The sequence below is a fragment of the Corvus hawaiiensis genome, chromosome 2, assembly GCF_020740725.1.
Source record: "Corvus hawaiiensis isolate bCorHaw1 chromosome 2, bCorHaw1.pri.cur, whole genome shotgun sequence".
In the NCBI taxonomy this organism is placed as follows: Eukaryota; Metazoa; Chordata; class Aves; order Passeriformes; family Corvidae; genus Corvus; species Corvus hawaiiensis.
The window spans coordinates 67,162,670-67,187,017 of NC_063214.1; positions in this window are offsets into that span (position 1 = coordinate 67,162,670).

Consider the following 24,348-nt stretch of genomic DNA (forward strand, 5'->3'; position numbering starts at 1 on the left):
TTTTCCCAGATACCCAAAGCCTCTCCTCCCTCCATCCCTTGGTGCGAGGGTCTGTTCGAGCCTGGCAGCTGATAGCCCTGGGGCTGTGGTCTCCACCTTTGAGGTGTTAAGCCTGTGCTTTGTGAATGTCCCCAGCCTCGAGTTGTTACTTTATCTTATTTTCATCAGCGAGTGGTGTAAGGCCTCACTCAGGGCCCCATTCAGGGTGTGGTAGTCTTCTCTGCAGCTTTTGTAATACAGTTTTAAGAGTCCTTCAAGAAAATGTTTAAGTCATAAATTATAATATTTCGGTCTCTGACAATTGGATCTCAGGTACACGTCATCCTGCAACCCCTCTTCCTCTAACTACAATATTAGTGATATCCACAGTCCCTTACATTGCCTTGCTCAGATGTAACTAATGGTAGTTTATTAAGGTGTTCTGTGATGATGGATAAACTGAAACGAGATCCTATAGCTCATATAATCTTAGATGTGATGATTTTACAGGGTTGATGCATGAGATTTCATCATTGCATTGACTTCATCAATTGAAATTAATTGATGAGTAGAATTTAGCCTTCCTTCCCTAGCCTTCCATGAAGTTATTTAACAGCAGATAAAGATTATTTTTGTTATAAATTATTTTCCTCTATACAATTGTAAGATCTTGTAAGCTCATTGTAAGATTTTCTTCATTCTTTCTGTGTGATAAAACTTAAGGACATTGGAAGTTTCCAGCGCTATCCCAGCTTCTCCATTCAAATGACAAATGATATACATTTCTCAAATTATAATATTTTGCAAATAAATACTATGATGCATATAAACACATTCACATGAGAAATTTCCACTCAAAGGGTCCCAAAATACTCTGGGCTTTATTCTTATCTCATACTTACTAATGTTGTTAAGAAGGAGTCATTGATTATTTCATTGAAATAACCAGTGTTACATCAATAAAAACCTAGTGTAAGCATAGATCTTTAATTTATAGTGATACAGTAAAGCTTTAAACTTAATGCTATTTTCTCTGCTGACACATATGATTAAGAGCACTTTTCATCAGATCACAAAATACAGTAGGTGGCAAAGAGTAAATTCAAAAGCTTAACAGTTGCTTGAGAAGTTAGTTCCTCAAGTTGTGTGAAAGTAGGGTCCTGAAAGGGTTTGATGAATCATATGATTCATGTTTCAAACGGTGTGTTCATCCTTCTAAGTATCTGGCACATCTATTAATTTTTATATTCAGCTTTTTACTGAACGTTGAGCAGCAATTGTATTTTATTTTTTTATAAAATGAGCAACTAATGTAATATCCAGGAACATTATGTTTAATTAATGCCCTGCATCCAAAACATCCACAACAAGTAAATTTATTTCACAATTATTTGTACCTTTTACTACCTGAAAATATGTTAGAAGTTGTGGAAATGTAGTATTGGTACATATCCAAGCTGAGAAAACCAGGTACTGCTTACCAGGTCATTTTGCTAAAGTAATTTGCATCATAAATGGCAAAATTTGGCTTCATGTAGCCTAACTTATAGCTGGGATTTATAAGAAGAAAACAAAACTACCATATTATTTTAGTGTCGAAATTGAGTATCAAGTCACCAAAAGACCTAGGAAATCCATTAGCTATAAAGTTAAGAGAGTCCACGCTTCACTAGCCATAATCTTTACTAAGACTACTTTTTTCTTCAAAAATACATATGCAATTACTGTGTTATTTATGAATATTTCTAAATTGCAGGAAAAATCATGGGCAATTGTTCTTTTGCTTTATGATTTTCACAATTACAGCAGGGGCCCTTAAATCTTCTGAAATGTGAATCATGTTACAGTGTGTCACATCATGTATTTAAAAATGAATGCAATGAGACTGATGTAACACAGCATGACATGATACATAAGGTTAGAAATGTGGAGATTTTAAAAGGTTTTACATTATTCCTTTAAATAAAACTTACCTGACATTATTTTAATTACTTTTTAATAAGATGAACATCTCAAAATTTTGAGTAAGTAGTGTTTACAGTATACTCTGTACTTGAAAATTTGTAATAGTGGCAAAAAAATGCCAATGGTTTTAATATTTGGTAACTAATATTTGTCAAATTTAATTATCAATATTATTGAACTGGTAACAAGACAATTTTTGCCACCATTTAAAATTCAGTATGCTACCTAATCCCACAAACATGGTCTTTGTTTTTTGCGTGTAACAATGAAGATTTTGATTGGAAGAAGAATGGTTGTTTTCCCTCCCCTTCCTTAAACCACCAGAGTGATCTCTTCTCACATACAATGCCAACATATTAACAAGACCATATTTTGACATTTCTTAAATCTGGGGGGAAAAAAAAGCAAACTACAAAACAGACAACCCAAAACAGCTACAAATTGACAGCACCTGCAGAATTATATAAATAAAGTGGCAAAAAATATATACCAGCATGAAGACAAGTAGCTACCTTACTCTGTACTCAGCCAGAACTTCATTTTCAATGAAAACAGTTTGACTTTGTAAAGAGAAACAGTCTGAGTCATAACAGACATAGGAACATGGGTAGCCCTGTCCTTGCCGGGCTGACTCATGAAGAAAGAAATAATTTGCTGCGGTAACCTACACTTTAATGAGACAGATTACCACATATTTTAGCAGTTTTGCTCATTACTATTCCAGCTGTCTTTCATGCCACTGTCATATATGTATTGTCAGGCTTACTAATTTATTAAAAACACCCTTATGTGCATTTTTGTCACAGAAATATCTTGTCTGTGGATTCCATTTGTTCCTCTCCACCCACCTTTCCCCTTTTCCCTGTTTCCCTACCCAGGAAATTGCAGATTAGTTTGTTTTCCTATTGAGTTAAACTTAATTTCCTAGCAGCAGCTGTCTGAGAGCAAACTCAGAACCACCTACAGAAGAGGAGTTTGTTACAGAGGAAGCCATCAAAAGCAGGCTCACTTGCTTGAATCATCCACTCAGATAGAGCCTCTTGACAATAACCTCTTGGTTGGTAAATTGCCTTTCCTTGTGAAATGTGTAGCCAACTCTTCTGCTTCTACTGCTGTTTACCCCTCGTGATTTTGGAGCATAATTGGACTTTCTGTACTCACATTGCAGGGGGTTTTGAGCAGCCCTATTAACAAAAATTAGATCACTCATGTGAGAAGGTGATAATGTGAAAAAAAGGTGTCTTATTTCTGCCTTTTTTTTGAATGTTCTTATGTCTCAACACAGCAGAACACATTTTTACATGAAGTTTCTAATGTTTAATCGTAATGCATATTTATAGTTAATGTCAGCTTAATTAGTCTCAGATATGAGAAAAATAACCAGAGAACAGTTTTCTTCTGGCTTGTTCTGAAAGTGTGCCCTCCCACTGAGACAGCAAGTGGCAATGTTTCCTGCTGACCATCTGAAGTAACCAAGCAAAGTAGCTGGAAGAATTTTGTATTTGAGCAGAAAAAGAGCAGCTCAATGTCTATCAGGATATTGATATCTGAGTTTCAGGCCTAGCCTAACTTATTAAAGGTAGAAATTGGAAGCTAGGCTTCTGGAGAAGACACTGAAGAGGAATATCATGTGACTTGCAATTTAGAAGGGATTACTTGAAGCACAGATGAAGAAAATTAAGTATTAAATGAGACAGTAGATATATTTGCTATCTGCCTAAGTAATATATATTTTTTAAATTTGATTTAGCAAAAATGTAAGTCTACACTGATTTCCTAACATACATCTGACTTTGTGTATGAGAAAACACATTTTATGTCTTTTAATATGTAAAAGTTAGGCATAAATGTTATTTTCAAATGCAAAATTATGCAAACCAAATTAAACATAGTCAGTACATGTACCATAAGGTAACATTTGTTATTCAAATATGGTTATATTGAAAAATCTGTAAGCCAATCTGTAGATCTCAAGTAACTATTAGGTCATAAATAGGAAATGGAAATATTCTAAAAGCATTCTTATGTTCTTTTTAGTAGAGACTGAATTTAGAATAAAAAATAGGAGATAATGAGATATAGAGGTACCAAGATAAAAAAAGCTGGCACAAAAAAACCCCAAACAAACAGCAAAGAAAGGGGCAGTTTCCTTATACAGTTTGAAAACAAAAGTATGTTTCAATTGAAAAATAATCTATTTCCATTAACATGTGTTCTGAAAAAGGTGCTGTAATTCACTTTGAAAGAGGTCCAATTCATGAGTTTGTAGACTTGTGACACTTTATTCAGTACCAGAAAAACACTAAAGATGAAACAAACAGAAGTAGAAAAATTATAAATCATCTAAAACAAAACAACATGGCTTTACAAAGAAAATTTGTATCCTTGTGTATGTGTGTGTATGTATTTGTGAAGGTAAGTACAGAGAATGATGAATACTCTGTTATGTTTTTGAATATTTACTCATTTGTTTATTAGGGTAAAGAGCAAGTGGGTTAAGAAGAAAAATCCATGAACAGATTATTATGTAAGCAAATTTTCCAAGTGTAAGAAACCCTCTTGACAGAAATATGAGGTTTGCCAGACACAAGGACCTTTGTTCTTAGATAGAAGCTGGTACATAGTGGTGTGACAGTTATTTAGAATTAAAATTTATCTTCCCCTTTAAAGCTTTTGCTATGGCTGGACAGCAAACAATAACTATTTGTATAGCCTGAGCACAAACCTTTTACCATGTAATAAATACATCTCTGTAAGTATGTTATTTTGTGAACAAAGTGAGGATTTAACCAGAGTTTTCAATTTTGTAGACCAAAAGCCATTTTGAAGATTTCTTTGTGGATAACATAAAAGAATAGCATTCTAATGGGAATAATTAAATATTCATTGTCTTTTGTCTATCCTTAAACCTTAAGCTATGGAACTGGAGCCTCCAGTTTCCTGATTTTACAGCTATGATTGCAGAGAATCTCCCAGACATCCTTTCCTTATAGGTGTACTCTACACATCATGAAACAAAGCAGCTAAGGAGACATAGCATCTATGTCTGAATAGGAAAAATGTGATCTTTCGTTTGAATTCTACCTCATTTCCAATCCCAGACTGAAGTCACGATAAATTTTAGGTAGTCCTGCAAGGAGCAGGTAGTTGGACTCTATGATTCTTAAGGGTTGTTTCTAACTCAAATTATTTTCTGATACTATAAGAAAAATCATACTTCAGAGGGAAAAATATTTCCATGAGATTGATCTGACTGCAGTTTTATACATTCTCTAGACCTCATTCTAGTTAATTCATACTGACATAAAGTTCATCATTGTCTTTAGGAGACAAGGACAGGAATAAACAGTCAAAATATGATACTTTCAAATAGACACAAACTCAGAACAAATAGATTTTTATAACCCCAAAAAATTCAGTAACTTATGTAAGTGTTAACAACAGAAGATAGTGTGACCTAATATCCAAATAGCTATATTGCAACAAGGTGAAACTTACTTGCCTGCATCCTTCCACATTCATTGCTCTTAAACCTTTGTTTACTCATTTTTTCTTTGATAATATGTGCCTTTCTTTCAAAGTCATTTTTAGCTTGCTTCCCCATTGTTTCAGGCAAAGAGCAAGACTGTATGAGATTTAACTTAAAAAAAAAAGAAAGAGAACATCTGTGCTCTATATACCTACACAGATTAATCAGTTAGACTGACAATTCCATTGGAAAATCGATTCAGAGAAAATAAGAAAAAAATTCAAAGGTTGTCAAGCAAATGGTTTGTGGAGGCAGAAACTTCAGAAAAATAGCCCCATTTATGACTGCTAGCCTATCTGAGTGAACTACAGTATGATCAATTACAAGTATATCTTACACATCTTTCTTGACCAGTCATGCATTTCTTCCCATCCTGTGCTCTGCATATTTTTACATTTTCATACAAACAATGATGAGCAATGATCACAGGTCAAAGTATGAATTAGGCCCATATGCAGCCCTTTCAGATCCTGAAAGTCAAGCATATCTATCACTAAAGCAATTAATATCTATAATAAATATTCAATCTAATAATTTAACATGACCTGGATCTTGACAGGCTGGATAACTGGGCAGTGAGCAACCATGAACTTCAACAATGGGAAAGTATTGTAATACTCTGAATAAAATATAAGAAAGTAAACTGATGTTATCACCATCCACATGACCCATTCCATATGTAATAGCAATTTTGAAAGACACTCATAATATTTAAGTAACATAAAATATGCAAAATTATCTCTATTAATGCAATGGTCTTACTCCAATATAACTTCACATGTTTAGTTATGTTCAAAAAAAATCTTTATCGTAGACTTTTTCTATTTTTAATATAAATGTATCCTTTTATACAGAAATGGCTTCTGAATTTTCAGCAAAATCAGGCATATTGTATTTATGCTTTTCAGTCTCAGTACTAGGAATGGACAAATACGATTTGTGGAAGGTCATGAATACAACTATATAGAATTGGGAGAGATTCTAATCATCTTCACTAAGACTGAAATAATCTAGAGAAAGAAACATTCAGCATTTTAAAGATTCTACTAGAACTTAAAATTATGTGAATGACTATCATTTAACAAGAAAAATGCAAAAAAAGGCATTCAGGCCAGAAAGCTGATGGTTATTTTCTTAGCTATCCATAATCTGTGGTTTCATATTCTCATGCTATATTTCCAATACAAAAATATTTGTTTGGGCAGGCGAGTTTTAGTTCTTCCCTTCTTAGTGAGAGTTTACTTATAATCCTCTGCAAGACATAAATCTTGGCCCCAAAACACCAACTGAAATAAATTATGATTCTTTTGATCAGTCTTAGAATATACTTGTGTTATAACTTGACAGGATTTCAGTAGCAGAAAAAAAGGGGATTTTTTTATTTATTGTGGAGGAGGGGGTTTGTTTCTTTTTGATTTTTTTTTTTTTTTTTTTTTTTTTTTTAATTTCATGCAGGTTAAGGTAGTCATCTAAGTTGCTCTGTTCAATAGAGAAATAATTCATACAGGCAACTATCTTAACACTTTTTAAGTCATATGAATCACTGTGAAAGTAGGTCCTTCACCATCAGTAGGTGAGGACAAACATTGAACTGTTAGGCGAGATGAATTCCACCGTAAAAACTCAGTATTAAGCAGGGTTTTTTTAAATAATTAAAAATTATTTTTACCCTTTTATTCTGCAGAATTCTAAAGTAGTTTACAAATATAAGCATCATTTAAATTCATTGAAAGGGAGAAAGTTGTAGCATGAAAAAAAAATTAGTTTTACTCAACATCTTTTATAATTTGCATAAATTAGACTTTAACTACAAACAAAACTATGCAGTAACAAGCAACTTGCAGGTATTCTGTAGCTTTGTTTAAATGTAGTCTCAATGAGCATTTCTGCAACAGTTTCTGATATGACTGTCTAATCAGTACTATTTATAGGCCTTATATCATAAAAAAATAAAAATACAGCATATCTCGCTCAGAATTCACATTTAAAGTAAAAATGCAATATAGAACTAAAATTTATTGTAGAAAGATTTATGTAATAGTCATTATTTCTGTTTACCTAATTTCAATATGTGATATGAGCATATGAATTTTTACTGAGAGAAGAAATATTTACTATCAGGAGCAGAAACAAGGAATTCAGCTGGACTGTTTGGTTGAAAAATGGACACATATTGAAGGTCTGAAATATTACTGTCACAATATATTTTCCTATATTTCAATCTTTATGTTTGGTTAACTTCTAGCGTATTTTTTATTTTAAAAACTTCCTTTACATGTAACAGTGTTTAGTGCTCTTCTTTTTATTGTCTAGTGTTTAAGCTGAGAAATCACTTATCCTTTAATATTCTGATTTGCACATTATTTAATGTTCCACCTTAATGCATCTGAAACAAAGCTTTCTTTAACCATATGCATTAGTAAATTAATATGCATTTGTTTGGTCAGCTTTGCTGTCCTTACTTTCCACAGATAAACAGATTGCCATTACATATGATCTGACGTGAACTGAAGTGAAGGAAAACACATTAAGGGAGGGAAGAGATCTGATTAAAAAAGATAGATGTCACATTCAATATTTAGAAGTTTATTTCAAAAACACATTCTGAATTTTCATCACAGAGTTACAGTAGTTTGCCAAGTTTACTTGACGATAACTGAACTTTGTAGTTAACTAAAGCAAAACAAAATGATCTCCTGCAATGTGTGATATGTGCAAGGGCTAACCTCACAGTTGCTTCTGTGAATATCTAATTTTAAGGGAGTAATTGAGGTGTAAAAATAAACTGATATTGTACACAAAATACTAAAGATCAGAGCGCAGTACAATATTCTAAGAAAACTAATCAAGACCATAATAACAACTCATTTATTAAACTGTAGTTTTATCAGAAATGCAAAAAGTACAGTGTCACAAGTTTACTTAATAAAGAAATATGAAAGAAAAATTCTGTTAGAAATCCAAGTTATTATTTACTGAGATGTATTCATTACTAAAAAATGAAATAGGTATTGGCAACCAGACACAAATCAAAAACGAACAATTGACATGAGGCTTGATAAAGAATGTGATCTTTAGTACTCTTGCTATTATTTCTGTCATAATGCAACATAGGAAATAAAATTTAAAGAGATCTAGTAAATTGTCAATATTAATTAACATGATTAATCACAAAAGTGGATTTTCCAGATTTGTTTGCCAGGCAAGAATTTATAGCAGCAGACTAATGTTAAGTATTCACTAGAAAGATGATACATATCTTACAAGTATTGAATTTAAAAACCTAATTTTGGATCAAGCATTTCTTGAAAAGAAAATAAGTGAGTAAGCTGTGATATTTGATAGATCACAAAAAAACCCAACAAAAACAAACGAGCAACCAAAACCGACCAGAATTTCAGTTGCTGATTAACAGCATTGTACCATTCAATTACAAGCAAGTTTGCTCTGCCAAGGAAATAAGAAACAAAAGAAAGTCCATAATCATGTTGCATGATTTACCTTTTGTTCAGATAATTACTTCCAAGCACACATGTGATGCCATGCTAGATCTTGCTAGTTGTACACCTGATATTACATTGAAGCAATTAGTGTTTGGTATCAAACTATTTCCACTGTGATTCAAAAAATTCCAATGAAGACATTCAGGAAAATTTAAAAAAAAAACCAAAAAAACAAACTAGACACTTGGTGTCTTAAACCCTGAAAGAGAGTTATGTTTTGTTTTCACTTGATCACTTCCAAGTGTTTCAATAAAAAAATGTATCTGAAGACAATCTTATCTCATGATTGATCAAATTTGATCTTTGAGCAAGCTCTATGGTTTATGCTGCCCTCCAGTCACTCCAGAAGACAGTAACTCTACAAAAAATAATTGCCACTAGTTTTGAAGTATGACACTTTTTCATTTCTTTGAAGGTGCTTTGTCCATGCGTAGAGAAAAGTCTCTGTAGGAATTATTGATATTTTTTCTCTCTGTAATAGAACAAGGTTATGTAATTTCATTACCTTACCTCTTGATTGTCTTTCTCTTAGTTAAATAAATGAAGCTTTTTTTGAATCAATATGGCACTATCTTATATGTCATATAGCTTACACTGTTTGACTATACCCTATTCTCTATTACTAGTGGTCCAATTCCCAACATGTCTGTTACAAATAATTTCATGTTTTCAAATCTGTAAGATTAATTTCTTTCTTCAAATCAATGTAAATGTTTTCTTTTCTGGGTATTATCCTGTACATAATTAGCCTGATATCGCTGCCACAAATTACTTAGCATCTGTCAGCACAGAAATTCCTTTTACAAATTGCTTTCTGGTTTATTTTAGTATTTCTACTCACACTTTTGCTCTCTCCCCCCTGGTTTAAAGAAGCTGTATACATAAATGCCATGTTCATTATTTGCTTCATCTTTGGAGACTACAGATAACTATGTTAAACATTGATCCTTATGATGGAAAAGAGTTCTTTGTTTTTCCCATTGATGAAAGCTAGTCATTCTATTCCCTGTTCCTTCTCTGTTTTCTTATCAAATAAAATATTTATCTCCTATATGACTGTTTAATTGTTGGAATAACTTAGATGAAAAGACAGTCTATTGGAAAATGTAGGTTGTACACATTTCTTCTGCTTTACAGATTAAGTTAAGACATTCTAAAACAATAAGTAACTCTTTCACTAGGCTATTTGAGAGGATTAGCTCCAGTAATATTTTTTTAAAATATTGTTAAAGGAAATTAAATAAGCAATAAATTGTCACCATTTTGCATTTTAACCCATCATGATAATATTTTAGATATCTCAAAAAATAACAAAAACAAACAAACAAAAACAACCAATCAAAACAAAATTTTTAAACTTTTCACTCTTTGGATGTAGTAGCTAGTTTCTGTTATTTCGTGTATTATTGGGGAGTAAACAGAGATGGGTCTGTGTGAAAAATAAGCAGTGCATCTGTCATTGCTATTATGCTAAATTTCAATAAAATGCCAACTTTTGTCTAAGTAACAGAATGCTTTACCCTGTACTAGAGACTCTAGCTTAACTATTCTTAGTTATCTGATATTTTATTATTTTAATATTATTAATTATTTTATTTCAAAGATTAATTGAAAATGGAAATGCTGTATAGTCATCTCAATATTTCAGGAATAATATTGTGCTCGTAATTGATACTTAACACTGTGCATTGGTTTGCAGATGTTTGCTCCCCAACACACACAAATATCTTCTTGAGAAATCATGTTACAGGTACTTCATCTGCTCAGCACAACACCAGTCAGTAATACATGCTTTATTGCTATAGTTAAGTGATAAAGCACTAATGAAGAACAGAGGTATTACTGAAAGAGCAATAAAATACTTTCCAATTTTTAATTTGTACTAGTCATAATTGTATGTTATAGATAATCCACCCTTGGGGAAAAGAAAAAAAAAAAACAAAACAGAAAAATACTTGCACATTTGTATTTCTGAATTCAGAGATATTTAAATGGTATGTGTAAATGCTAGTATAAATTTTCCAGAGTGATAGCTAAGGATGTATCAAGAGACAAGAAAAGTTTATGAAAATCGGATAATAAAAGTGCAGTTCTCTTAAGTCGAGAAGAAGTTTAAATTTGAATCAATGAAAAACAAACAAACTTTATGCAGAAGGGAGTACCATAGACTCAAACATTCATATCACTAATATGATCTGTTAACTTCCACAACACAATGGGTATTAAAAAGACTGAAGAGTGAAAGAAACAAGTACACAGACAGATGGGAGTCATTTGACTTAATGTACTATTGGAAAGATTTCAGAAGCTATGAAAAGGAATGAGGAGAGAGGAGAGGAGGGTAGGGGAGGACTAAACACTGAACTTTTTGAAAACGCATCTTCTAGGAAAGAGATGACATTGCAGAAACAGATGGATCAGCTCTGTCTTGATTTACTTAAGTGTTAGTGTTTTTACTTAATGTCTTTTGTTGATGTAAACAGCTTAATATAGTGATATAAATATTGTTAATCAGCTGGAGCGTGAACTTTCAGAAAGATATTGAAGTTAATGAAGAAAGGATAAATAGAACTTAGCTTATACTGAGTACATCTCAAAATTAAGTTTCTCTTCTTGATAAGTATAGGGAAGGGACAGTCAAAATCAGTGGTTGCTGATTTCAGGACACCGTGTCATTCAGAGTGTAGCAAGGACTAGATCTGTTCTCATGAATGTCAAAAGGATTTTGCAATTAACTTCACAGCATGATAAGGCCCTGGGTCTTTAAAAATAGAGTTGTGGTATAACTCACAAAGTTCTCAGTAGTTTTGATTTTTTAATTTATTTTTTTCTGTCATATTTTTTATAAGAAAGACACAGGCTAGCACTTCAGGTATATATATTTTTTAAAAGCTAGGTATTTTAAAATATTTCATTCTCTACCTTTTTTTCAACACCAATTATTCTGCAATCTGTAGTGTGCTATTTTTCTTACTTTCATTTTTCTGACAGTTTCAGTTATAGTTCTAAAGAAACACAGCAAGACTGAGATTGAAAAATTTCTGTTATTTTATTGGGTAACTGTTTTATTCAAGCAGAAAAATACAAAAGGCAGAAGTGTGTCTTAAATGTCAGCTGGAAATAAAGTGTGTTTGTTCTGCATGTATATCTGCCTTGAGAGAAGCAGAATAAAAGTAGGAAACTTCAGGAAAAATATCACATTTGATTAAAGAGATTGTGCTATATCGAATTTATGTAAATTGATAATCAAAATGCACACTCTATTAATACGATACATTATACATATATATAGTCTGCACTTTTGATATTACCTTAATGCTTCAATAGTTACTCTAATAATTTTGTAATATGCAGCACATTAGGACATTTACTCTTTTTTATGTAGCTTAAAAATTACTTTATCAATGACTGATTATAAGTCAATTAAGTATATGGATAGTTTTCAAAGAAGCAAAAACTCCTGTTCAGTATTTGCTTAAAATATTTAGCAAAGCCTTCAGTTGTAAAATGCAACAAGCTTGGTTAAACAAATTATTGTTACTGAAACACAAAAAGGATAACCCAGAAGGAGCATCTATTTTGGGTCTTTTTTTAACACTGAATTTGTTTCTGAAAAGATTGTGAACTATATTGCCTCAAGACATCACTGCCCCAAATATAGGGAAGTCAGACCAAGAAAGTTTTAGCCATGGTACACTTAAGCATATGGGTCATTATTTTGTAAAGACTAGTTAACTTGATTTTAAAAATATGTATTCCACTGGAACTGTTAAGACTGAAGAGAATTAACAGATTTATCTGAAAAACAACTGAATAGTTAAATGGAAAATGAAACTGGAAAAAAAACCAAAGCGACAAACCCAGCCCCCAAAATCCCCAAATCCCTTTACAAACCTCACCACATCCTCTAAAAATCAACATATATTACCCATCATTTAATAATTATCAAACCTATCTGCTATTGAAACAGGGAAGGTTGAAGAGTGATAATAAATCAAATTACCTTTGAGATCCATATCTACTGTTTCCAGCAGTCAATTTAAAAATATACACTACAGAATGACAGTAATACAGAGCAGACTGAAATGTAAGACGAAATGTCTTTCTTTTCTGTCTGAAGGGCAAAGTCAAACCAGTTACTTTTTTTCAGAGCTAAAACCGCAAAAAATACTGTCCAGAAGGTAAGAAGTTCTGCTACTCTTCCTTTTTGTAGGTGTTTGTGTTTGTGTATGGTTTGGGGGATGAGGGTGTGTTTTCTTTCGAGAAAGTGACTATGGATACTTATCTTTTAGCAATATTCAGCATCCTCAGAGGGTACCCAGCTTAGCAGGCTCCTTATTTTGCAAGGTTACCTAGTAAATTATAGATGAGTCCTTCATTAAAAATTTCAATCAGTGTATTGTTAGAAAATTTCCCTGAGTGTCAACATTCAGGCTTACCTTAGGTGCTAAAGCAGGTGCATTTATCCTACTCTAAGAGGAGTTGTATGAGCAGGAAGCTACCATGTAACATGAATGAGAATATTGATATCTAACTTTGTGCTAACATCTAGAATACATCTAAAATTTACCTTTTCTATTTGTATTAACCTATTTAACTGAATCCTCCTTAGGTGTCTTCTCTAACACATGGTACTATTACCAGGTCAAAACATTTCCCCAGTCTGATCCAAATCTTACTGAAGTCAATAGAACTTTGACTTATACTGAGTTAAGATCAGATTTAATGTATTTTACAAAATTGCTAATCTGGCCCAGATTCTTCAATGAATACTGAAATCAGTAATGATTTCTGACCTTCTGTTCAGTCTGACCACATATTTTTGTTTCAAATCAGAGGTTCACCATCACATTAAAAAATTAGCAAATGAGACATTCCATCTGTCCAATAAAATAATTTAGAAACTATGCAAGAATAAGCATGATATGTAGAAAAAATTTAGAAATTTAGGCAGAAAAATATAGGAAAAAATACTAGCTGAAATGTAGTCTTTGTTATCATTAGTTGGAAATAATTCTCTGGCAAGTATTAAGGTTAGTAAAATGTGAATTTTAGTACCATTATTTGTAACAAGAGTAAAGACCATGTTCATGTGAACTTTTAAATAAGCACAGGAGTCTCAATGTTTAATAATAAATATTAAATTTAACTCAATTTAATAAGCCCATTAGTTGAAAACATTAAACTACATGAAAATTCTTTCTTTACATATATTTTGTATTTCTTGAGCTATAAATAAGCCAGTCATCTTTTGAAGTACACCATTTATAACGTTTTTCAAGCCAGATAAGTCTTGAGAAAAAGTGATTCTCAATTTCATATTGATGGTACTGTTTTTTGCTAGGCCATTGTTTCTTTTTCTGAAAAGTTTTAATATAGACAAAGTTGTTTCAAGGCAACTTAGATAGAAAAGTGAATAAAATGGTTTGCATATAATTTTTTTTTTAAAGTACTGAATATTTCACAAGGTTAGAAGTACAATGCAAAGTTTTCTTAATAAGAGAAAGGGATTTCAGCCTGAAGACTTACCCTCTATCTTTTGACATAAAACATTGGATTTGTGCTACAAGTTTTAAGCTGCTTAAAAGTTAGACACTGTGAGTTTGTCAAATAGTCTTTCTTTATAGTTAATTGATGGCCATCTTCTGAAACAATGTCTTAGGATGGGCTATAAAGAACATACCTATCAAACTTAGCTAGCTTTAATATAGCTAAGTCCACAGAAGCTAACAAATTAACTGAAAACGACTCCTTTCTTTGAAAAGCTTTAAAAAAAGTAATATGTAGAACACCAGTATTCTACCCAACGCTCACAAGAAAGTGTCTGTGTCTGCACTGCCCTACACCAGCTGCATTAACTTCCACAGCCTTACAGGTAGACTGCTGACCATTGCTGTGGTACAGACTGGGATTGACCTTCTATCAGCTGCAAGCAGGTTCGAAAATCAGTGACCCACAACACTTTTTGATGTTACCTACATGCAGCACAGGGGCTGCATAAGTATGATCTTAAGTACTCTGCAACTTCATCTTAGAAGTTGGCCTTCAGGCTTATGATTCACACTGTGCCTCAGACCTGTGCATATTTTCTTCTAACACTCAATGGTGAAGACATAATGAACTTTTACAAGCCCTCTCCACTTAGTGGTCCAGCTCTGCCATTGCAACTATTCACTGCCTTAAGCAAGATGTCAATGGGCAAGGGGAATGATGCATTTAACTGTCACATTAAAGGAACTATGATTTTGATTTTAGCTCTTGCCTCTCCCATCATCCCAGTTCTTACACACTGATAACTTCAGTGAAAGAAGTGCTAGATTCAGCTGAAACTGTAGTGAAACATTGAAACAGGGTACCCAGAGGAGTTGTAGATGCCCCATTCCTGAAAGCGTTCAAAGTAAAGTTGGACAGGGGCTTTGAACAACTTGGTCTAGCAAAAGATATCCCTCCCCATTTTAGGAGGATTGGGACTAGATGATCTTCGAAGGTCCCTTCTAACTCAGACCGTTCTATGATACAAAGATTCTGTTCCCCTTGTGTCTAGAGGGTGAGGCAGAGGTAATAGAAAATTTGCTTCAGAGAGATTTAGAGATACAGTGTTGAAAGACTGAAAGATTATCCTTCCCACATAATCCCTTCTGTGGGCTTCCACCGGAAGTGACAAGATGTTAGAGACACCTCTTCAGAGGAATAGGAACATACTCTCCCTCTCTAAATAAGAAGCAAGCAAGCATCACCATGTGAAAGTACACACCACCAGAAAAAAAAAAAAATCTCAAAAACCCATTAAGTGATTGGGTAGGTCCTCCAATTAAATAAGGACAATCTGCTCTGTATGCCGAAGACAAAGGAGAATAGACCAGAGAGTGTGTGGGAGGATATCAGGAATTTAGACAGATCTGCTGCCCCTGAGTGTGATAAAGTCTCAAGTGGCCCTTTCCCAGTAACGGTGGTCACAGCTTCCTCAGAGCCTCAGACCTGCTGAATGGCTTCTGTGTATGACTGACTTCAAGAGGAAGATGTCTACATGATAGACAGTCAGGACACATGATAATGGCTGTCCCATCATAATCTTGAAGTAGCAGTGTATAAATAATTAAATTAACTAGAAGCTAGCATTAGGCTTTGTCTACTCTGAAGTTTAGGTACAAGAATGGATCACTTTCATTAAATATACACTCAGACATTTTCTTAGGAAAGGTAACTTTGCTACTAGGATCCTATTGTTTAACTACCTGCTCTACAACCCAAAGGTAACATAGAGAAGTTGACTGCTTATTATTTTTAACGCTGACAGTCATTTTAATAACTTTCCAAATAAAATAAAAATCATACTCTACATTTCTTACACACCATCCTTTCAAATAATGAATGACATTAGCTTTTTCACCACAGGCTAGCATGTGCCTTTTGTCACAATGAATTTGTCATTCTGTGACTGAAACCTTATTAAAAGTATTCACACTCTATATTTCCAGAAACACAAGTTTGATTCAATATCAACCTGACATGAATATAATCCATGTTAATTGCTTACTACGTAGGATATAATTTTTTCTTTTAATAAAGTATCAAAAATACAGAAAAATAACAAAGGTCCCTCACGATATCCATTGTATTTCTCTAAGTTAACGATAAAGGAATTTTTACATATATTAATTCTATATCTTATGAAGATTAGATGTGGTGGCTTAATACTTTATAACATGGAGGAAACTAGTATGTTCGTGATAACCTTATGACTTAAGGTTTTACTCCAAAGATATGAATATAGAAATTGGGACAGGGGAGTCTAGAGGAGGCTGTTGAGTTAAAAAGACAGAGTTGTTCCCAAATCCCTCTTGCGAAACATAGTCATTCAGTTTTCTCTCACCTCCTCTTTTCTAATTCCTACTTAGAACTCCATGCATATTTTTGACTAAAGACCAGACACAGCTGTCACTTCTAATTAAATTTCAATAACTCAAGTTGAGTATTTGTGAATTTGATTTAATTGTGTTAGCACTGTTTCCAATAAATACAGAGAAAAGCCTTCTACTTCTGTGTAATAGCCAAAAATGTCTACCAAAAATATCTTGGTGGAAAAAAGAAAGGTTTTTTAATCTGGGATTATACTGTCAAAATGAAACACAGGATTAGTTTCTATTTAGGTTGTGTGGCCGCACTGAGAAGCAGCTTTATTTCTTAGAATTCAGCCATGCATTCCCTAACACAGTAGGTAGTAATGACTAAAAGGAATAAAAGGTACCTGCCAGTTTTCCAGAACAGAAACATATAGAATATGCACTTCTCCAAAGCTGTGTCGAACTATTCTTTTAATATATTCATTGACATGTAAGGTCTGGTTTCCAGGGTATTACTTTGGTCACTGAAGATCATATAGAACATTGTGTAGTCTGTATCATATTGCTTTGAATCTAATTTGTAAAGGAGAAAGGTTAAGATACAATGAAAATGAGATATTACTTTCTACATGGTTTTATACCTTATCTGATAACAAATTTTAGATTTCACATCATAGTAGTCATATTACTGGAAAGGTAATTTAACAGTCTTAATTATGCAAGCAAAAGTATTTACCTGCTCCAACTCCATGCAATTGCTCAGCCAGAAAGTTTGAAAGGAAAATTTAAACAAATGTTATATACAATAGTCTGACACTGTTAAAATCGATGGGAAAGTAATAAAATTTTAGTGAATTGCAGTATTTTGAAAAAAACCCAAGGCTAATTCTAACATTCCTACTGATTAAGTAATGGCATGACAGTGATAGTCTGGTCTCATCATCTCAACCTCAACAACTTTCTTAAATATGTATATATATATATATATATATATATATTTTTTTTTTTTTTTAAGCTTTTAGATGGGCTTTAAAGATTGTTTGAGACTGGGAGGCAAGTTATGTTTGGTCTTGCTTATTTTTTTCCCTAGCTGGAAGGAGGACATATCCTGGGGCCCCAGAACACTCCTTATCCCTTCTTCTCTGCTGTAGAGAGTTTCAGTCTGCTCAGGAAAATTTTGTCCATATGAGTAAAGAGCAGAAAATTTGTAACCTTCAGAAAACAGTTACAGAACTAAGAAAAGTCTTTAGCAAACTGCTTTATGCTTATCTTGAATAAATCTTGAATGAATCTTGATTGGATAAATTAACATATTTAAATTTCAGAGACTAGAAATGGCTTACAAATAGTCTCCAAATACATCTGTCAGATCACATACAGATATGCACGGCTACATTGCACCTAGTCATGAAAAACCTGACTATATTATGATCTTCCAAGATATGATTCATCTCCTTATGAGTAGTTACCTGCTTTTAATGATTAATCTCAGTATAAAAATTCCTGATTTTTCTCTGCTGTTTATTAAAGGAGTGTAAGATGACTAGTTATAAATGAAGACATTTTCGGTTCAGGTGAGGTTAATTTCTCCTTAAAAGTCCCAGTTCAATTACCCAGACACAGCCATCAAATATCTTTTTAAATGTCATAGTATCTCCTACTTGACTCCCAGCTGGTGTTCCAGAACAATGCAGATCTTCCACGAATCCTGTGTCATAGCTGATAAGCCTATGGGGATATCTTGAATACCCTGAGGTATCATAAATGGCACTGCATGCCCCACATTTGGACAGCTGAATCTAGTCCTAAATGGTGATTGCTAAATTGTTTTGATCCATTAAACAAGTTTCAGTAAGCATTAGCTACATGCATTTTATTTGGAAGATGAAGACAACTCAGCTAGATATAGCAAACCACAGCCTCATAATAGCCTGGTTAGAGAGCTGTCAGTCATAAAAGAAAGGTAAAACCAACATTATATATTATTTGCATTTATTATAACTCATTGATTACATAAATGAGATGCAAAGATTACCTGAAATAAGTAGATGCAATGAAAAGTGATGGTCAACTGTTCACAGTAGATATGATAAAACCTCTGACAAAGAAATATGTAATCCATGTTCCTCAGTCCTGGGAGATTGATGGAAATCCAAGTAATAATTCAAGAAACTCAGACATCCTTATAGAAACACACCAGCTCTGTGTGATAAATATCTTTGTGTGTGTGTGTGTGTACATTTATTTATTTGTATATAAAATCATAGAATAATTTAAGTTGGAAAACATCCAGTTAAATCAGGTTGCTCAGGAGCTTGGCCAGCTAAATTTGGAAAAGCTCCAGACATGAAGATTCCACAAACTCTCTGAGCAACCTGTTCCACTATATCACCATGGTCTTAGTAAAAGCATTAAAAATATTTTTTTAAAAATTAAAAATAATAATAACAATAATAATAAGGTTTTAAAAAAAGAGAAAAAAATTCCTCAACTCAGGAGTTTCTGTGTTCCGCCTTTTGTTTACTGCTGGTCCAGTGGTTAACCTTAGAGAAGAATTTGGCTAAGTCTTCACTATTCTTCTAGTCTTCTCCAAAACAGTAGTTCTAGACAGTTACTAGATCTTCCCTCAACCTTCTGTTTCTAGAACTTAAAAAAGGTAAGCTCTCTCAGTATAGTAAATACTGAATTATTTAAAATTTCCTGTGGTTGCTATTTTAGTAAGTTCAAGAACTGCCTGATAATTATAAGTAGTTAGTCGGCATGTAGTTTGAGGTGTTCTGATGAGCCTGGGACAGTATAGAGATTCCTTTGCTCACCACCTTTGTAAAGCTCAGCAACTGGATAACAAAGTGAAAATATGCATTCAGCCTGTTGACCTGATTGGTACACCTTAGTTGGTGTACAGCACAAATTCCAAGTGCGGAAAAAAAACTGTAATAGATTCATCTAGATAACAGAATAGCAAAACTCAAGGTTTAGTTTATTTCTCTTAACCTTAGCAATATACAATTAAAGCCTCTAAATAGGAAGTAGTCACTCTCATTTACCTACATGGTAAGTGGTAAAAACTACCTACATTAACAGGCAAATTCATCTAAATGTGACAAAATTATTGAAGAACAAAGTAATTTACTCTGGAAGTTTTGTCTTGGTTTATTTAGTAGGACTATAAATAACTTAGTGAATGCAATGACTGTCCTAGAATTGGATATTTAGGATAAACCAGGTAGATCTGAATACATTAAACAGGAAATCAAACACACAGTGCAAGAAAGAAAACACTGGTATTTCTCAGCTTTCTTTCTTTGTGATATTGATGAAGATTGTGATTTCTAACTGGAACAATTTATCAAGTCCATAGTGGGATTCTGCAGGACTGAACAATTTCTTTTTATACAGACACTTTAAAAAATAATTATATCTTCTGATATTGATATATATCAGAAAAAAAAATGTATTGGTATTTACTTCTGTTGTGTTATCCTCATAATTTATTAAACCATCTAAACATTCACAAAGATTGATATTCTTAAAACCTGTTTACTGTTTGTGTACATATAAATGGAGAGATATTTCTCTGTCCACCTACATGCAGGGGTTATAATTGTATTTTTCTTTTTTATTATTTTGACCTTGAATGAATGTCAAAGCTATGATGTAAATCTCTGTTGCACACACTCCCCTCAAAAACTTCCTAGTTCAATCACCATTACAGCTATACTGGGTGTGTGGTCTGAGTAAGGATCTTATAAGCTATTTCTAAACTTTCAGCTTTTCTTTAAGTGGAAAAAAATTGGATCATGATACTCAGTTTTTTCAGTTTCACTTCTGAAGGATTTTTTTTTTATTACTGCCTGAAGGTCAACAGACACAAAACTGACTAATGTCTTTTTCCAGTCTTAATAAGGCATTTTATCTGAGGATAAATGATGCCTAAACTTAGTTCCCTAAAACCAAAAAGAGTGTTTGATCTGAAGTATGTTGAAATAGTTGGAAATCTTTTGGAATTACTGGAAATCTTACCATTGGTAACAATAGCTTTTGGATCAGGGGTTGAGAAGCTTGAGCAGCTTCACTTTCAAAAGTTCTATGTGTCTGCATGTTCTAAGTGATGTCAGGGGATTAAATGGAAAATAAATGAACTATCTTGTCTGCACATAAAAAATAAAACTAATAATAAAGCAAAGTTCATCCAAGAGGGAGATAAATATTGATGTATTTTGGGGCACCTTATTATTTTTTTGTTTTTCTGTCATTTGAAGTTATTTGTACACATTTGTTCTCCATTTCCTCGAGCATTATATAAGCTACTGAAAATCATTATATGGAAGCACAAGCTAAAGAAGAAGAGATATGTTAGCAACTATCTAGGATGTCAATTCTTTTCATTAAAAAAAAAAAAAGCCTAATAGAAAGAAGAAAAATAAAGAAAATACCTCTTGTATATGTATACTTGATAGCAAGAACTGTAGACACCCTCAAGTGTAGGACCTACTTACACAAGTAGTAGGCTTGGCAGCTAAAATATGTTTCTCTGCATATATATTAGTTCTGTTGAAATACAGAAAGTCCTAATTAGAATAATTTGAGACACTGTTTTTCGTTCTATTATGCTTTCTCTGCCTCTATAAGAAAAACATAAGTAATAAATTTTGTTCCTTGGTAAACTAAGTAAACCTCCACTAGGTAAAGACAAAAGAAGACGGAATTGAAAGAAATTAGCTATGGTCCAGAAATTATATCTGCAGAGAAAAAGAAACATCAGAGAAAAATATCTTCTATTTTATTGAGGTATTCAGGACTTAGTCAAAGCCATGACAGCTTGAATCAGTGTGTCAGAATCACTTAGTGAATGCATCTGATAAAGAAGCCCAAAATTAAAAGATTTTTAGGATGGTAAGGAAATTAAGTATTATGAGATGAAGGATCAGGCAGGATAGAAACTATAGCCTGGTATTGAGAAGCATTATTTAATGACTAATACAACCACAAAAACTATGGGAATGTTTACTGAATATTTACTGCAGACAAAAAGGTGAGACACAGAGTCACTTCAGAATGATGAGGAAGAGTGTGGAGGTTTATGGAGCACCCTGAAGTCTAGAAATCCATAAGGGATATTAGTTTTTAAAGAAGGAAGGAAAAGGCTAGATAGAGCATGGGGGATATTTAGGTCTACATTTTAAGCTGTGCAAGCATGTTGACTGTGTCACAATCTGCAGCTTCCACTCTGCTTTTTGAGGCAGAGATCTAACCTCTGCCTGTGAGCTCTGCTTTTAAGGTCTGTTCATATATACTGAAAATAAGTATAATACATTATCTGCCAGTGCTTCTTCTAGGTCAGATGTGATGCTAAGTAAATGACAAGGAACTGTCTGGAGGAACTTGGCAGAGCACTGAGTTATGAGGTACTGAAATAATAATTTTTAGCTGTGGTCTGGATACAAATTCTCGTGTATCATGTGTTACTGCAAGATATGCATATAGGCTTTATTTAAGTGGACAATTTTCTTCTAACTCTAGAGGTCATTAGCAACAGGACAAGTCAAGAGAGTGATCTTTTGATTTACTGATTGACAAGTGTAGCTATATTACCAGGAGACACTATGCACACAGTGCTGGATGGATTTTGTGAAAGATGGAGACAGGGTGCTGACTGGCCTTGTGGCTAAAATTCTGTTGCAAAATATAAACAGAAAAAGAAAAGAAAAGGAAAGGAAGAAAGGTCTAAACTAAATGTAGGTATGTATATGTGAACTACATATCCCATAACTGAGAATAAGGATGCAGGGCTAAACTCTAGCAAGCACATAAATTTCTATAGGTTTAGGGTACTCTTAACAGTCTACAGTCACTGAATCACCTGTTATTAAATAAAGCTCCTAATCATCCTAGAAACTGGATAACTAATCAACTCAATGACTGCAGATAACTATTTAAGGTTAAAATTAATCTTTCTAATCAACATTGCATGTTGTGACTTCAGTAACTATAATGGGAGCCCACACCCCTAATGGTCATTTGAGAGTTTGTGTGGGATTCAGTTGCCTACACATTCCAATATTTCAAAGTATTTAAGACATCTATATGATAAGTCTGGCACATGTGACACAGAGCCTGCAAGAGACCATGCCCCTCTGGAAGAGGCAGATAGATATCTGTCAGCATCTGATAGGGCTTCCCAAGTGAAGATGCACTCTGTACTCTGTGTGTGTAGCACTTGCAAACTTTAAGCCAAGTCACAGGTTAGGTAGCATGACCCATTGTTTTGGGTCCAGATACTAGACAACCAGGAATCTGAAAGTCAACTGCTGGAGTGACCATAGGTCTAAACCAAGTACTGTAGAGATTGGGATCAAGAATTGGCTACTGGTGGCACTGTTGATCCCGACCATCTGGTAGATATGCCATTCTGTGGTTTTGCAGGAAATGAGAAGAGACGTGAGCACTATAAGTTGAAGAGTATGTCCAGGTGCCAGTGGCTGGGGAGCCTGAGGATCTGAGGCTAGCTATGTGCCAGTTACTAGTGCAATTCATATTTTGTTTGTACATACTTACATAAATTCCACTACCAGACTTCACTCCTGATCAGCTAGAGACAAGGAACAGCACAAAGCCATCGGTGCTGCTGACATTCGTGTGAATGCTGTTGGTAATTGTGTGGGTGCTTGTAAGGTAATGTTTTCTGGCTGTGTGTGGCCAGATGTGTATGTCTACTGTGCCTGTGAGTAATGGATTCATCTACCAGGAACACACGCTCTGCCTTGTTTCTGGTGACACTTGGAAAAACAGAGTCAAAGCAACCTTGCATCTACTGGGCTACAGGCTAGGCAAACGCCTAAGAGTTTCAAACTAAATATGTGAATCATTTTAGACTGCAATAGAAACTGCAGCTTTTCCCAGTTAGTTTTAGGATAACTGTCATTTTTCCATGTTCTATGTTAGGACACTTACTGTATTGTAAAGTATTAGACTCTTCAATAATAAGTGTTTGGGTTCTTAAAAAGTTAGATTGACATGTCTAAACAAAACTAGTAGTGTAATTATTTGCATATAAAGGCCTGAAGTTAATTACTCAGCCATTAAAAATATTTTTATGTATAAAAATGTATCCAAGTATCACTCTATTTTATTCATAGTTTCAGACTCCTGGTTTCTCCCACTTCCTAGAGAGAGGCAACAGTAACTATACAGTGGTTTAAATCCGCTGTGTAAAGGACTTTCTTGCCTACTGTAAAGATATGACCAGAGAAATCAAACATTGCCAATAGTGAGATGAAAAATGCTTTAATAAATTACAATCATAGAAGCCTGGAATATATCAAGTTGGAAGGGAACCATAAACATTGAATCCAACTCCCTGCTCCTTGCAGGACTACATAAAACTAAATTCTATGACTAAGAGCATTGTCCAGATGCTCTTTGAACTCTGACAGGATTGGGATTATGCCCGTGCATTTTAATATTTGTTTTTCTTTGCTGCCGAAATGGATATCCAACACACCAACCAGTGGTTTTATCAATTATC